At 44.9% G+C, this 13277-nt stretch overlaps 1 protein-coding gene across 2 annotated transcripts in view; it reads left to right on the top strand.

Annotated features, from left to right (window-relative positions):
• LOC117329487 overlaps window positions 1-13277 on the top strand; it is a 46340-nt gene that overhangs the window by 4805 nt on the left and 28258 nt on the right. Inside the window, exon 1 of one of the 2 annotated variants that reach the window (XM_033887448.1) lies at window positions 10158-10341. The exons of the other annotated variant lie outside the window; for it this stretch is intronic. The gene's annotated coding sequence lies outside the window, so the exon portion shown is untranslated. Of the gene's footprint in view, window positions 1-10157; window positions 10342-13277 lie in introns of those variants that run through there. 2 annotated transcript variants of the gene reach the window in all.

The raw sequence follows: 13277 nt of genomic DNA, 5'->3' as shown, positions 1-13277 counted from the left end.
TCTCTCTCTCTCTCTCAGTACAGAGGTGTCCGTACCCATTCTCTCCCAGGGCCGCTCTCTCTCTCTCTCAGTACAGAGGTGTCCGTACCCTTTCTTTCCCAGGGCCGCTCCCTCTCTCAGTACAGAGGTGTCCGTACCCATTCTCTCCCAGGGCCACTCTCTCTCTCAGTACAGAGGTGTCCGTACCCATTCTCTCCCAGGGCCGCTCCCTCTCTCATGGTACAGAGGTGTTCGTACCCATTCTCTCCCAGGGCCACTCTCTCTCTCAGTACAGAGGTGTCCGTACCCATTCTCTCCCAGGGCCGCTCTCTCTCATGGTACAGAGGTGTTCGTACCCATTCTCTCCCAGGGCCACTCTCTCTCCCAGTACAGAGGTGTCCGTACCCATTCTCTCCCAGGGCCGCTCTCTCTCATGGTACAGAGGTGTCTGTACCCATTCTCTCCCAGGGCCGCTCTCTTTCTCAGTACAGAGGTGTCCGTACCCATTCTCTCCCAGGGCCGCTCTCTCTCTCTCAGTACAGAGGTGTCCGTACCCATTCTCTCCCAGGGCCGCTCTCTCTCATGGTACAGAGGTGTCTGTACCCATTCTCTCCCAGGGCCGCTCTCTTTCTCAGTACAGAGGTGTCCGTACCCATTCTCTCCCAGGGCCGCTCTCTCTCTCTCAGTACAGAGGTGTTCGTACCCATTCTCTCCCAGGGCCGCTCTCTCTCAGTACAGAGGTGTTCGTACCCATTCTCTCCCAGACCGCTCTCTCTCAGTACAGAGGTGTTCGTACCCATTCTCTCCCAGGGCCGCTCTTTCTCAGTACAGAGGTGTCCGTACCCATTCTCTCCCAGGGCCGCTCTCTCTCTCTCTCAGTACAGATGTGTCCGTACCCATTCTCTCCCAGGGCCGCGCTCTCTCTCTCTCAGTACAGATGTGTCCGTACCCATTCTCTCCCAGGGCCGCTCTCTCTCTCAGTACAGAGGTGTCCGTACCCATTCTCTCCCAGGGCCGCTCTCTCTCAGTACAGAGGTGTTCGTACCCATTCTCTCCCAGGGCCGCTCTCTCTCTCAGTACAGAGGTGTCCGTACCCATTCTCTCCCAGGGCCGCTCTCTCTCTCTCTCTCTCTCTCTCTCTCACAGTACAGAGGTGTCCGTACCCATTCTCTCCCAGGGCCGCTCTCTCTCATGGTACAGAGGTGTCCGTACCCATTCTCTTCCAGGGCCGCTCTCTCTCAGTACAGAGGTGTCTGTACCCATTCTCTCCCAGACCGCTCTTTATCTTAGTACATAGGTGTTCGTACCCATTCTCTCCCAGACCGCTCTCTCTCTCTCTCAGTACAGAGGTGTCCGTACCCATTCTCTCCCAGGGCCGCTCTCTCTCTCTCTCAGTACAGAGGTGTCCGTACCCATTCTCTCCCAGGGCCGCTCTCTCTCAGTACATAGGTAGTCGTACCCATTCTCTCCCAGGGCCGCTCTCTCTCTCTCTCTCTCTCTCTCTCTCTCTCTCTCTCTCTCTCTCTCTCTCTCTCTCTCTCTCTCAGTACAGAGGTGTCCGTACCCATTCTCTCCCAGGGCCGCTCCCTCTCTCTCTCTCAGTACAGAGGTGCCTGTGCCCAGTCTCTCCCAGGGCCGCTCTCTCTCAGTTCAGAGGTGTCCGTACCTATTCTCTCCCAGGGCCGCTCTCTCTCTCAGTACAGAGGTGTTCGTACCCATTCTCTCCCAGGGCCGCTCTCTCTCTCTCTCTCTCTCTCTCTCTCTCTCTCTCTCTCTCTCTCTCTCTCTCTCTCTCTCTCTCTCTCTCTCTCTCTCTCTCTCTCAGTACAGAGGTGTCCGTACCCTTTCTCTCCCAGGGCCGCTCTCTCTCTCTCTCTCTCTCTCAGTACAGAGGTGTCCGTACCCATTCTCTCCCAGGGCCGCTCTCTCTCTCTCTCTCTCTCTCTCTCAGTACAGAGGTGTCCGTACCCATTCTCTCCCAGGGCCGCTCTCTCTCTCTCTCAGTACAGAGGTGTCCGTACCCTTTCTCTCCCAGGGCCGCTCTCTCTCTCAGTACAGAGGTGTCCGTACCCATTCTCTCCCAGGGCCGCTCTCTCTCTCTCTCAGTACAGAGGTGTCCGTACCCTTTCTCTCCCAGGGCCGCTCTCTCTCTCAGTACAGAGGTGTCCGTACCCATTCTCTCCCAGGGCCGCTCTCTCTCTCTCAGTACAGAGGTGTCCGTACCCATTCTCTCCCAGGGCCGCTCTCTCTCTCTCTCAGTACAGAGGTGTCCGTACCCTTTCTCTCCCAGGGCCGCTCTCTCTCAGTACAGAGATGTTCGTACCCATTCTCTCCCAGGGCCGCTCTCTCATGGTACAGAGGTGTCCGTACCCATTCTCTCCCAGGGCCGCTCTCTCTCTACACCTCTCATTCTCGCTTTTTATAGTCCTTCCCTATCACTCTCGAATGTTCCCTGGGTTCCAATACACATGGCCTTATTTGGGACCCTGTCCGAAGTATTGATGTTGGCGATTAAACCATAGCTTACCAAGGCATGGTTATACTCCTCCCATTGTTGAGAAATATTGCGAATAACACATATTTCTGATTCCTATTTACAAAATGCTAAAACTAACCCATTATTTGCTTGTTTTTAACTTGAGTATATATACTCTCATGTCCCTCTTCTTATCTATACCTTCCCACTAATCAAACATAATAAAATAACTTGCATAATGCTTACAAAGGTCGATTATAAGGTCGCGTATATATTTATAAAATTACAAAGTTATTGTGCGTCCTGCTTTGTTGCTATTCCTCGGGAAAAGTCTTGGAACACACAGATTTCGCAGTTTATATTCTCGTATTTGAGAAATTAACACAGTCATAAAAATCCAATTAAATCCAAGCAAATTCAACACTGTATAAAAGTGTTACAATTGAAACATCAACACGAGGTCAACACTGTGTAAAAGTTCATATAATTGGAAATCCAACACAGTTTTTTATAAATCCACACAAGTCAACACTGTGTAAAAGTTCACATAATTGAAAATCCAACACAGTTTTTTTTTTTTTTTTAGCTCACCTGGACTGAAGGTGAGCTTATGTCATGGCGCACCGTCCGTCGTCCGTCCGTCCGTCCGTCCGTCCGTCGTCCGTCCGTCAACATTGCTTTAAATCGCTACTAGTCATAAAGTTTCCCATTGGATTTTGACCAAATTTGGCCAGAAACATCCTTGGCAGAAGGGGAACAGATTTTGCATAAATGGTGACTCTGACCCCCGAGGGGCCAAAGGGGCGGGGCCCAATAGGGGAAATAGAGGTAATTCCTTTAAATCGCTACTAGTCATAAAGTTATGAATGGATTTGAACCCAATTTGGTCAGAAACATCCTTGGCAGAAGGGGAGCAGATTTTGCATAAATGGTGACTCTGACCCCCGAGGGGCCAAAGGGGCGTGGCCCAATAGGGGAAATAGAGGTAATTCCTTTAAATCGTTACTAGTCATAAAGTTATGAATGGATTTGAACCCAATTTGGTCAGAAACATCCTTGGGGGAAGATGAACAGATTTCGCATAAATGGTGGCTCTGACTCCAAAGGGGCCAAAGGGGCGGGGCCCACTAGGGGAAATAGAGGTAATTCCTTTAAATCGCTACTAGTCATAAAATTATGAAAGGATTTGAACCCAACTTGGTCAGAAACATCCTTGGGGGAAGCGGAACAGATTTCGCATAAATGGTGGCTCTGACTCCAAAGGGGCCAAAGGGGCGGGGCCCAATAGGGGAAATAGAGGTAATTCCTTTAAATCGCTACTAGTCATAAAGTTATGAATGAATGTGAACCCAATTTGGTCAGGAACATCCTTGGCAGAAGGGGAACAGATTTTGCATAAATGGTGACTCTGACCCCCCGAGGGGCCAAAGGGGCGGGGCCCAATAGGGGAAATAGAGGTAATACCTTTAAAGCACTACTAGTCATAAAGTTATGAATGGATTTGAACCCAATTTGGTCAGGAACATCCTTGGGGGAAGGGGAACAGATTTTGCATAAATGGTGACTCTGACCCCTGAGGGGCCAAAGGGGCGGAGCCCACTAGGGGAAATAGAGGTAATTCCTTTAAATCGCTACTAGTCATAAAGTTATGAATGGATTTGAACCCAATTTGGTCAGGAACATCCTTGGGGGAAGGGGAACAGATTTTGCATAAATGGTGACTCTGACCCCTGAGGGGCCAAAGGGGCGGAGCCCAATAGGGGAAATAGAGGTAATTCCTTTAAATCGCTACTAGTCATAAAATTATGAAAGGATTTGAACCCAACTTGGTCAGAAACATCCTTGGGGGAAGCGGAACAGATTTCGCATAAATGGTGGCTCTGACTCCAAAGGGGCCAAAGGGGCGGGGCCCAATAGGGGAAATAGAGGTAATTCCTTTAAATCGCTACTAGTCATAAAGTTATGAAAGGATTTGAACCCAACTTGGTCAGAAACATCCTTGGGGGAAGCGGAACAGATTTTGCATAAATGGTGTCTCTGACCCCTGACGGGGCCAAAGGGTTGGGGCCCAATAGGGGAAATAGAGGCAATTCCTTTAAATTGCTACTAGTCATAAAGTTATGAATGGATTTGGACCAAATTTGGCCAGAAACATCATGGGCAGAAGGGAGACAGATTTTGCATAAATGGTAACTCTGACCCCCGAGGGACCAAAGGGGTGGGGCCCAATAGGGGAAATAGAGGTAATTCCTTTAAATCGCTACTAGTCATAAAGTTATGAATGAATGTGAACCTAATTTGGTCAGGAACATCCTTGGCAGAAGGGGAACAGATTTTGCATAAATGGTGACTCTGACCCCCCGAGGGGCCAAAGGGGCGGGGCCCAATAGGGGAAATAGAGGTAATTCCTTTAAAGCACTACTAGTCATAAAGTTATGAATGGATTTGAACCCAATTTGGTCAGGAACATCCTTGGGGGAAGGGGAACAGATTTTGCATAAATGGTGACTCTGACCCCTGAGGGGCCAAAGGGGCGGAGCCCAATAGGGGAAATAGAGGTAATTCCTTTAAATCGCTACTAGTCATAGAGTGATGAATGTATGTTCTACAAACAATTCTTAGGTCTTTCAGACCTTAGCGAGTATGGACTTCATTAATCTTTAAAGCAGTTCGGATTCCCACACTATAACCATATATAGCATTGTTAGAGATTTACAAATAAAACAAATTGAATATGAACATTATTTTGACATTTGGTCTGATCCAACCAGGTGAGCGATACAGGCCCCATGGGCCTCTTTTTTTTTTTTATAAATCCACACAAGTCAACACTGTGTAAAAGTTGCATGATGATTAGCGGTCAAGGTTGCAGAAGTTACAACACTTATGCCACTTATATGTAATTATACAGTTATTGTCACTGGTTAATTGATATACACTTTTGTCTTCATTAGCATTCCGTAAGAAACAAGAAATCACTGATTGGACTGTTATTACATAGTGGCCCGGTCCGGATTAATGACCGGATTGAACATGCCGGCCACTGGCGACGTATGGTGTTATTTCTGGTAACATTGGCGTCGCCTCCGCTGGTGATCTTGCCTGCATACGCCGAAGAATGTCCTGATATCGTCGATGATGTTGTTGACAGTATAGTAGTTGAGGATGACGTTGACAGCATTGTCTGGGGGGAGTCGAAATCTTAGCATTCCCGAGTTTATTTGGGGAGATGCCAGTGTTTGTGGAGATCAGTATCGTAGATGGGCGTCTCTCGCTGCATCCCAAAGGGGCGTGGTCGATGGACGGCGTTCCGCTGGTAGGTTGTTTAACAGAGACAATCCACACCGGGTAAGGGTAGAAGTCGTGGCTGTGATTGGTAGAACAGGTGTGGCTGACATAGGTACGACAATTGAAACTAGCCAAGTATTAAAAGATTCTGTGTTATAGCGTATTCTAACCAAAACGTGTCACCCAGAGCCTGTGTCAGGGCGCATACCGACATAAGTATGACACTCCGAGTCTGTGTTGTGGCACATTCTAACTGGTACCCTCAAGATTCCGGATACAATAATAAACAAGAAATATCTTTAAAAAAGATAAACGACATAGTTTTAATGCTGGTGGTTTTAATGTAAAACTGCTGGTGAAATAAATCAACGAACTAATGCGTCTCAGCACGGATAACAAAATTAAATCAGTCTGAATCATTTTCGGTGATAATAAGACAGCTTTTGAATCAGGAATATAATTTTATCAATGTGTCATTTGAAAGGATACATCCACTTATTCAGCTTTCATTCAATCTTAACTTTGTTTCGTTTTAACTGCATATCTGCATTTTGCATTTACCGCTACATTGACCAATCACATTCTTCATCTTGACCAGTAACGCCACCTGGCGCGTCATATCCGGGCCAAAAGAATATTATACGGCTATGCCGAATAAAAATGCCCAATTCTAGAAAATATGGCACATGTTTTAGATATGTGAACATTGCCAGTTAACCCTACATATTACCTCTAATAAAGTAGATATATTTGTAATCTTTACAACATTTGCAATTTTAATACAGCTCTGAAAAATAAGTAAACTTATTTTTTTCTGTGATTTTTAGAGCTGTGAATACCATAGTAACAGCTTAAAAAGTGCTCAAAAATTGAAAAAATATTATGGTATTTAACCCAAAATGACACAATTCTCTACACAATTTTTTCTGAAACCTATTTAAAATTAAATATCTCTGTCCTAAAGACAGAATTAATCTTGTTTTGACATATGTTGTAAATTAAGTTTTTCTGCTATCTTACCTTTTCTGTGGACTTCCATTTTTCGCAGTAGGCAACACACTTTCGGAAAATCCGGAACCAATTTATTAATTTTTGTTTTAATAAATGTGAAGCCTGTATGTACTTCTTCATACTGAATATACCAATTATAGTGTACATTTATTTTTTTCATTTTTTATGCATATCATAATACAGGAGTTATTTACTTAACAAAAAAATCGTTACCCTAGTTTGTGTTACGGGGCATTCTAACCAAAAGTATGACACTCCTAGCCTGTGTTACGGGGCATTCTAACCAAAAGTATGACACTCCTAGCCTGTGTTACTGGGCATTCTAACACAAAGTATGACACTCCTAGCCTATGTTACGAGGCATTCTAAACAAAAGTATGACACGCCTACCCTGTGTAACGGGGCATTCTCACCAAAAGTATGACACTCCTAGCCTGTGTTACGGAGCATTCTAACCAAACGTATGACACTCCTAGCCTGTGTTACGGGGCATTCTAATCAAAAGTATGACACTCCTTGCCTGTGTTACGGGACATTCTAACTAAAAGTATGACACTCCTAGCCTGTGTTACGGGGCATTCTAACACAAAGTATGACACTCCTAGCCTATGTTACGAGGCATTCTAAACAAAAGTATGACACGCCTACCCTGTGTAACGGGGCATTCTCACCAAAAGTATGACACTCCTAGCCTGTGTTACGGAGCATTCTAACCAAACGTATGACACTCCTAGCCTGTGTTACGGGGCATTCTAATCAAAAGTATGACACTCCTTGCCTGTGTTACGGGACATTCTAACTAAAAGTATGACACTCCTAGCCTGTGTTACGGGGCATTCTAACTAAAAGTATGACACTCCTAGCCTGTGTTATGTGGCATTCTGACCAAAAGTATGACACTCCTAGCCTGTGTTACGGGGCATTCTTACCAAAAGTATGACACTCCTAGACTGTGTTATGTGGCATTCTACCCAAAAGTATGACACTCCTAGCCTGTGTTACGGGGCATTCTTACCAAAAGTATGACACTCCTAGCCTGTGTTACGGGGCATTCTAACCAAAAGTATGACACTCCTAGCCTGTGTTACGGGGCATTCTAACCAAAAGTATGACACTCCTAGCCTGTGTTACGGGGCATTCTAACCAAAAGTATGACACTCCTAGCCTGTGTTACGGGGCATTCTAACTAAAAGTATGACACTCCTAGCCTGTGTTATGTGGCATTCTGACCAAAAGTATGACACTCCTAGCCTGTGTTACGGGGCATTCTTACCAAAAGTATGACACTCCTAGACTGTGTTATGTGGCATTCTACCCAAAAGTATGACACTCCTAGCCTGTGTTACGGGGCATTCTAACCAAAAGTATGACACTCCTAGCCTGTGTTACGGGGCATTCTAACCAAAAGTATGACACTCCTAGCCTGTGTTACGGGGCATTCTAACCAAAAGTATGACACTCCTAGCCTGTGTTACGGGGCATTCTAATCAAAAGTATGACACTCCTTGCCTGTGTTACGGGGCATTCTTACCAAAAGTATGACACTCCTTGCCTGTGTTACGGGGCATTCTAACCAAAAGTATGACACTCCTAGCCTGTGTTACGGGGCATTCTAACCAAAAGTATGACACTCCTAGCCTGTGTTACGGGGCATTCTAACCAAAAGTATGACACTCCTAGCCTGTGTTACGGGGCATTCTAACTAAAAGTATGACACTCCTAGACTGTGTTATGTGGCATTCTACCCAAAAGTATGACACTCCTAGCCTGTGTTACGGGGCATTCTAACTAAAAGTATGACACTCCTAGCCTGTGTTACGGGGCATTCTAACCAAAAGTATGACACTCCTAGCCTGTGTTACGGGGCATTCTAACCAAAAGTATGACACTCCTAGCCTGTGTTACGGGGCATTCTAACTAAAAGTATGACACTCCTAGCCTGTGTTACGGGGCATTCTAACTAAAAGTATGACACTCCTAGCCTGTGTTACGGGACATTCTAACCAAAAGTATGACACTCCTAGCCTGTGTTACGGGGCATTCTAACCAAAAGTATGACACTCCTAGCCTGTGTTATGTGGCATTCTAACCAAAAGTATGACACTCCTAGCCTGTGTTACGGGGCATTCTAACCAAAAGTATGACACTCCTAGCCTGTGTTACGGGGCATTCTAACCAAAAGTATGACTCTCCAAGCCTGTGTTACGTGGCATTCTAACCAAAAGTATGACACTCCTAGCCTGTGTTACGGGGCATTCTAACCAAAAGTATGACAATCCTAGCCTGTGTTACGGGGCATTCTAACCAAAAGTATGACACTCCTAGCCTGTGTTACGGGGCATTCTAACCAAAAGTATGACACTCCTAGCCTGTGTTACGGGGCATTCTAACCAAAAGTATGACACTCCTAGCCTGTGTTACGGGACATTCTAACCAAAAGTATGACACTCCTAGCCTGTGTTACGGGGCATTCTAACCAAAAGTATGACACTCCTAGCCTGTGTTATGTGGCATTCTGACCAAAAGTATGACACTCCTAGCCTGTGTTACGGGGCATTCTAACCAAAAGTATGACACTCCTAGCCTGTGTTACGGGGCATTCTAACCAAAAGTATGACTCTCCAAGCCTGTGTTACGTGGCATTCTAACCAAAAGTATGACACTCCTAGCCTGTGTTACGGGGCATTCTAACCAAAAGTATGACACTCCTAGCCTGTGTTACGGGGCATTCTAAACAAATGTATGACACTCCTAGCCTGTGTTACGGGGCATTCTAAACAAAAGTATGACACTCCTAGCCTGTGTTACGGGGCATTCTGACCAAAAGTATGACACTCCTAGCCTGTGTTACGGGGCATTCTAAACAAAAGTATGACACTCCTAGCCTGTGTTACGGGGCATTCTAACTAAAAGTATGACACTCCTAGACTGTGTTATGTGGCATTCTAATCAAAAGTATGACACTCCTAGCCTGTGTTACGGGGCATTCTAACTAAAAGTATGACACTCCTAGCCTGTGTTACGGGGCATTCTAACTAAAAGTATGACACTCCTAGCCTGTGTTACGGGGCATTCTAACCAAAAGTATTACACTCCTAGCCTGTGTTACGGGGCATTCTAAACAAAAGTATGACACTCCTAGCCTGTGTTACGGGGCATTCTAACCAAAAGTATGACACTCCTAGCCTGTGTTACGGCGCTTACCGCACTTCGTGTCTGTGTGAAAGTATGACACCCCGAGGCAGTGCTTCGTCGCGTACGATAGGTAGTGTGGTACGGTACGAGAGCTTCTCCCCTATGTGAACGCCATGGTGAGCGCGCGCTATTGATTATTGGCAGGCCAGATCACTTCGATATCGGGGAAACTTCTGTCGATTAGGCGCGCGCTCTCGTCTGACCAGCCAACAAAACCTACTATGGTCCATGTAGGGAGCAGACACGTTCTCGAGCGGTCAGCCAGACCAGAGCTAATGACTATAGACAGCGTGACTAGTTACTGACAATATTGGTTCTAAACCAGCCGTGATTTGATGGTACAGTGGCAAGCTTAGGATTGAAGGGTCGCTAAGCAACAGGCGGTTGGCAAGGTAAGCTCCTTATAATGTAACACAGACAACTAGACTTACTTGACAAGGATATGTTATATGACAGTGTATAAAGTTATGGAGTTTTCTGTTACGTTATATACGACAAAGGGTCATTACAATACAGAATGGAAGAAAACTCAGGATGAACTTACTATATATAACATCAGCCTCGTTATACGTTATAGTACGGCAGTGCCGGGAATACTAGAGTGCATTATGTAATGGGCGACGTTATCTATATTATATACAAGGTACAGGTGACGCATATGTCTATAGGCATTTGCTTATGCTTGTTTATCATTCTGGCCATATGCACGCACACACAAATATATATATATATATCACACTTTATAATGTTGTAAACTAATACACTTGTAGCATCACGTTTGAATATCCCGATAAGATAACAATGTACTCCGGGTAAACCTAACGTCGTCAAGATGTTTGTCTCGGCGCCAAGTGATGTCACGACATTCCAAGCGGGAGAGGAAGCGTCAAAACGACATTGATAGCCCTATGTTTTCACAGGGACGTACATGTATGTCCCTGGTTAATACGACCTCCCGAGGTAATGAGTAACGAGTGTCTAGGGGGAAACTGACTCAACAACACAAAGAAGAGATATAGGAAACAAAAATAAAGGGAAAAGGAAAATATATAATGCAATTTGAACAAATGATACATAATTAATGTAAACAGATACGTTTTTTTGGTCTTTTCAATTTTTGAATATAACGGAAGTAGGAGACGTCGATGATTCAGGGGTTGGGGGTTGAGGTGGGGGAAGGAGGGAGTTCTACTTTTAGTCACCCCCCCCCCCCCCCCCCCCCCGTGATCACACGGTGGGATACTACAGATGGATCTTGAATTCTAAAGGGGGCTCTCCGTTGTCATCTTAGCAGAACCATCCTCTATCCATCAGGGGGGACTCATACATACATGTCAGTTTAGCACGACCTCGTGTCATGGTCAGTTTAGCACGACCTCGTGTCATGGTCAGTTTAGCACTATCTTGTGTCATGGTCAGTATAGCACGACCTCGTGTCATTGTCAGTTTAGCACTATCTTGTGTCGTGGTCAGTTTAGCACTATCTTGTGTCGTGGTCAGTTTAGCACGACCTCGTGTCATGGTCAGTTTAGCACTATCTTGTGTCATGGTCAGTATAGCATGACCTCGTGTCATTGTCAGTTTAGCATGACCTCGTGTCATGGTCAGTTTAGCACTATCTTGTGTCGTGGTCAGTTTAGCACGACCTCGTGTCATTGTCAGTTTAGCACTATCTTCTGTCATGGTCAGTTTAGCACTATCTTGTGTCATGGTCAGTTTAGCACTATCTTGTGTCATGGTCAGTATAGCACGACCTCGTGTCATTTTTAGTTTATCACGACCTCGTGTTATTGTCAGTTTAGCACGACCTCGTGTCATTGTTAGTTTAGCACTATCTCGTGTCGTGGTTAGTTTAGCATTATCTTGTGTCATTGTCAGTTTAGCATTATCTTGTGTCGTGGTCAGTATAGCATTATCTTGTGTCGTGGTCAGTTTAGCACTATCTTGTGTCGTGGTCAGTTTAGCACGACCTCGTGTCGTGGTCAGTTTAGCACTATCTTGTGTCGTGGTCAGTATAGCATTATCTTGTGTCGTGGTCAGTTTAGCACTATCTTGTGTCGTGGTCAGTTTAGCACGACCTCGTGTCATGGTCAGTTTAGCACTATCTTGTGTCGTGGTCAGTTTAGCATGACCTCGTGTCATTGTCAGTTTAGCACTATCTTGTGTTATTGTCAGTTTAGCACTATCTTGTGTCGTGGTCAGTTTAGCACGACCTCGTGTCATGGTCAGTTTAGCACTATCTTGTGTCATTGTCAGTTTAGCACGACCTCGTGTCATTGTTAGTTTAGCACTATCTTGTGTCATTGTCAGTTTAGCACGACCTCGTGTTATTGTTAGTTTAGCACGACCTCGTGTCATGGTCAGTTTAGCACTATCTTGTGTCATTGTCAGTTTAGCACGACCTCGTGTCATTGTTAGTTTAGCACTATCTTGTGTCGTGGTCAGTTTAGCACGACCTCGTGTCATTGTCAGTTTAGCACGACCTCGTGTCATTGTTAGTTTAGCACTATCTCGTGTCGTGGTTAGTTTAGCATTATCTTGTGTCATTGTCAGTTTAGCATTATCTTGTGTCGTGGTCAGTTTAGCACGACCTCGTGTCATGGTCAGTTTAGCACTATCTTGTGTCGTGGTCAGTATAGCATTATCTTGTGTCGTGGTCAGTTTAGCATTATCTTGTGTCGTGGTCAGTTTAGCACGACCTCGTGTCATGGTCAGTTTAGCACTATCTTGTGTCATGGTCAGTATAGCATGACCTCGTGTCATGGTCAGTTTAGCACGACCTCGTGTCATTGTCAGTTTAGCACTATCTTGTGTCGTGGTCAGTTTAGCATTATCTTCTGTCGTGGTCAGTTTAGCACTATCTTGTGTCATGACTAAATTGCTAAACTGACCATAGCATTATTTTGACATCTCTATTGTAGTTAATAAGTGACCAAAGTATCTCATAATTTACATGTACCTGTGATGTATTTACGGCTTTATCAACATGGCATTGTTAGGCACATTTGGGCCAAATTATATTTCTACTAAACCTTATTCAGCACTTTTTCTTTAGCCTTAGCTCCTTTTTTAAATCAACAGTTTCGAGAATTGGTTATCATCTAATTATATAATTATTATCTAATTACTGATTTGTATACGTCATGTTTGAGCACAGCTACTGAGAAGCAACACTATATAATTTTCACTCCAAAAATAACGTAATTTCAGTGTCTATCAATCAATACCACTGCAAATACTATCAGTCATAACTTTTGATAACAAATTGCTGTTTCAAGATTTGCACCACAACTTCACAAATCATTAAGATATAATACTTGTTCTGTAA

The sequence above is a fragment of the Pecten maximus genome, chromosome 6, assembly GCF_902652985.1.
Source record: "Pecten maximus chromosome 6, xPecMax1.1, whole genome shotgun sequence".
Classification (NCBI taxonomy): domain Eukaryota; kingdom Metazoa; phylum Mollusca; class Bivalvia; order Pectinida; family Pectinidae; genus Pecten; species Pecten maximus.
This window is presented reverse-complemented; position numbering and strand designations above follow the sequence as displayed.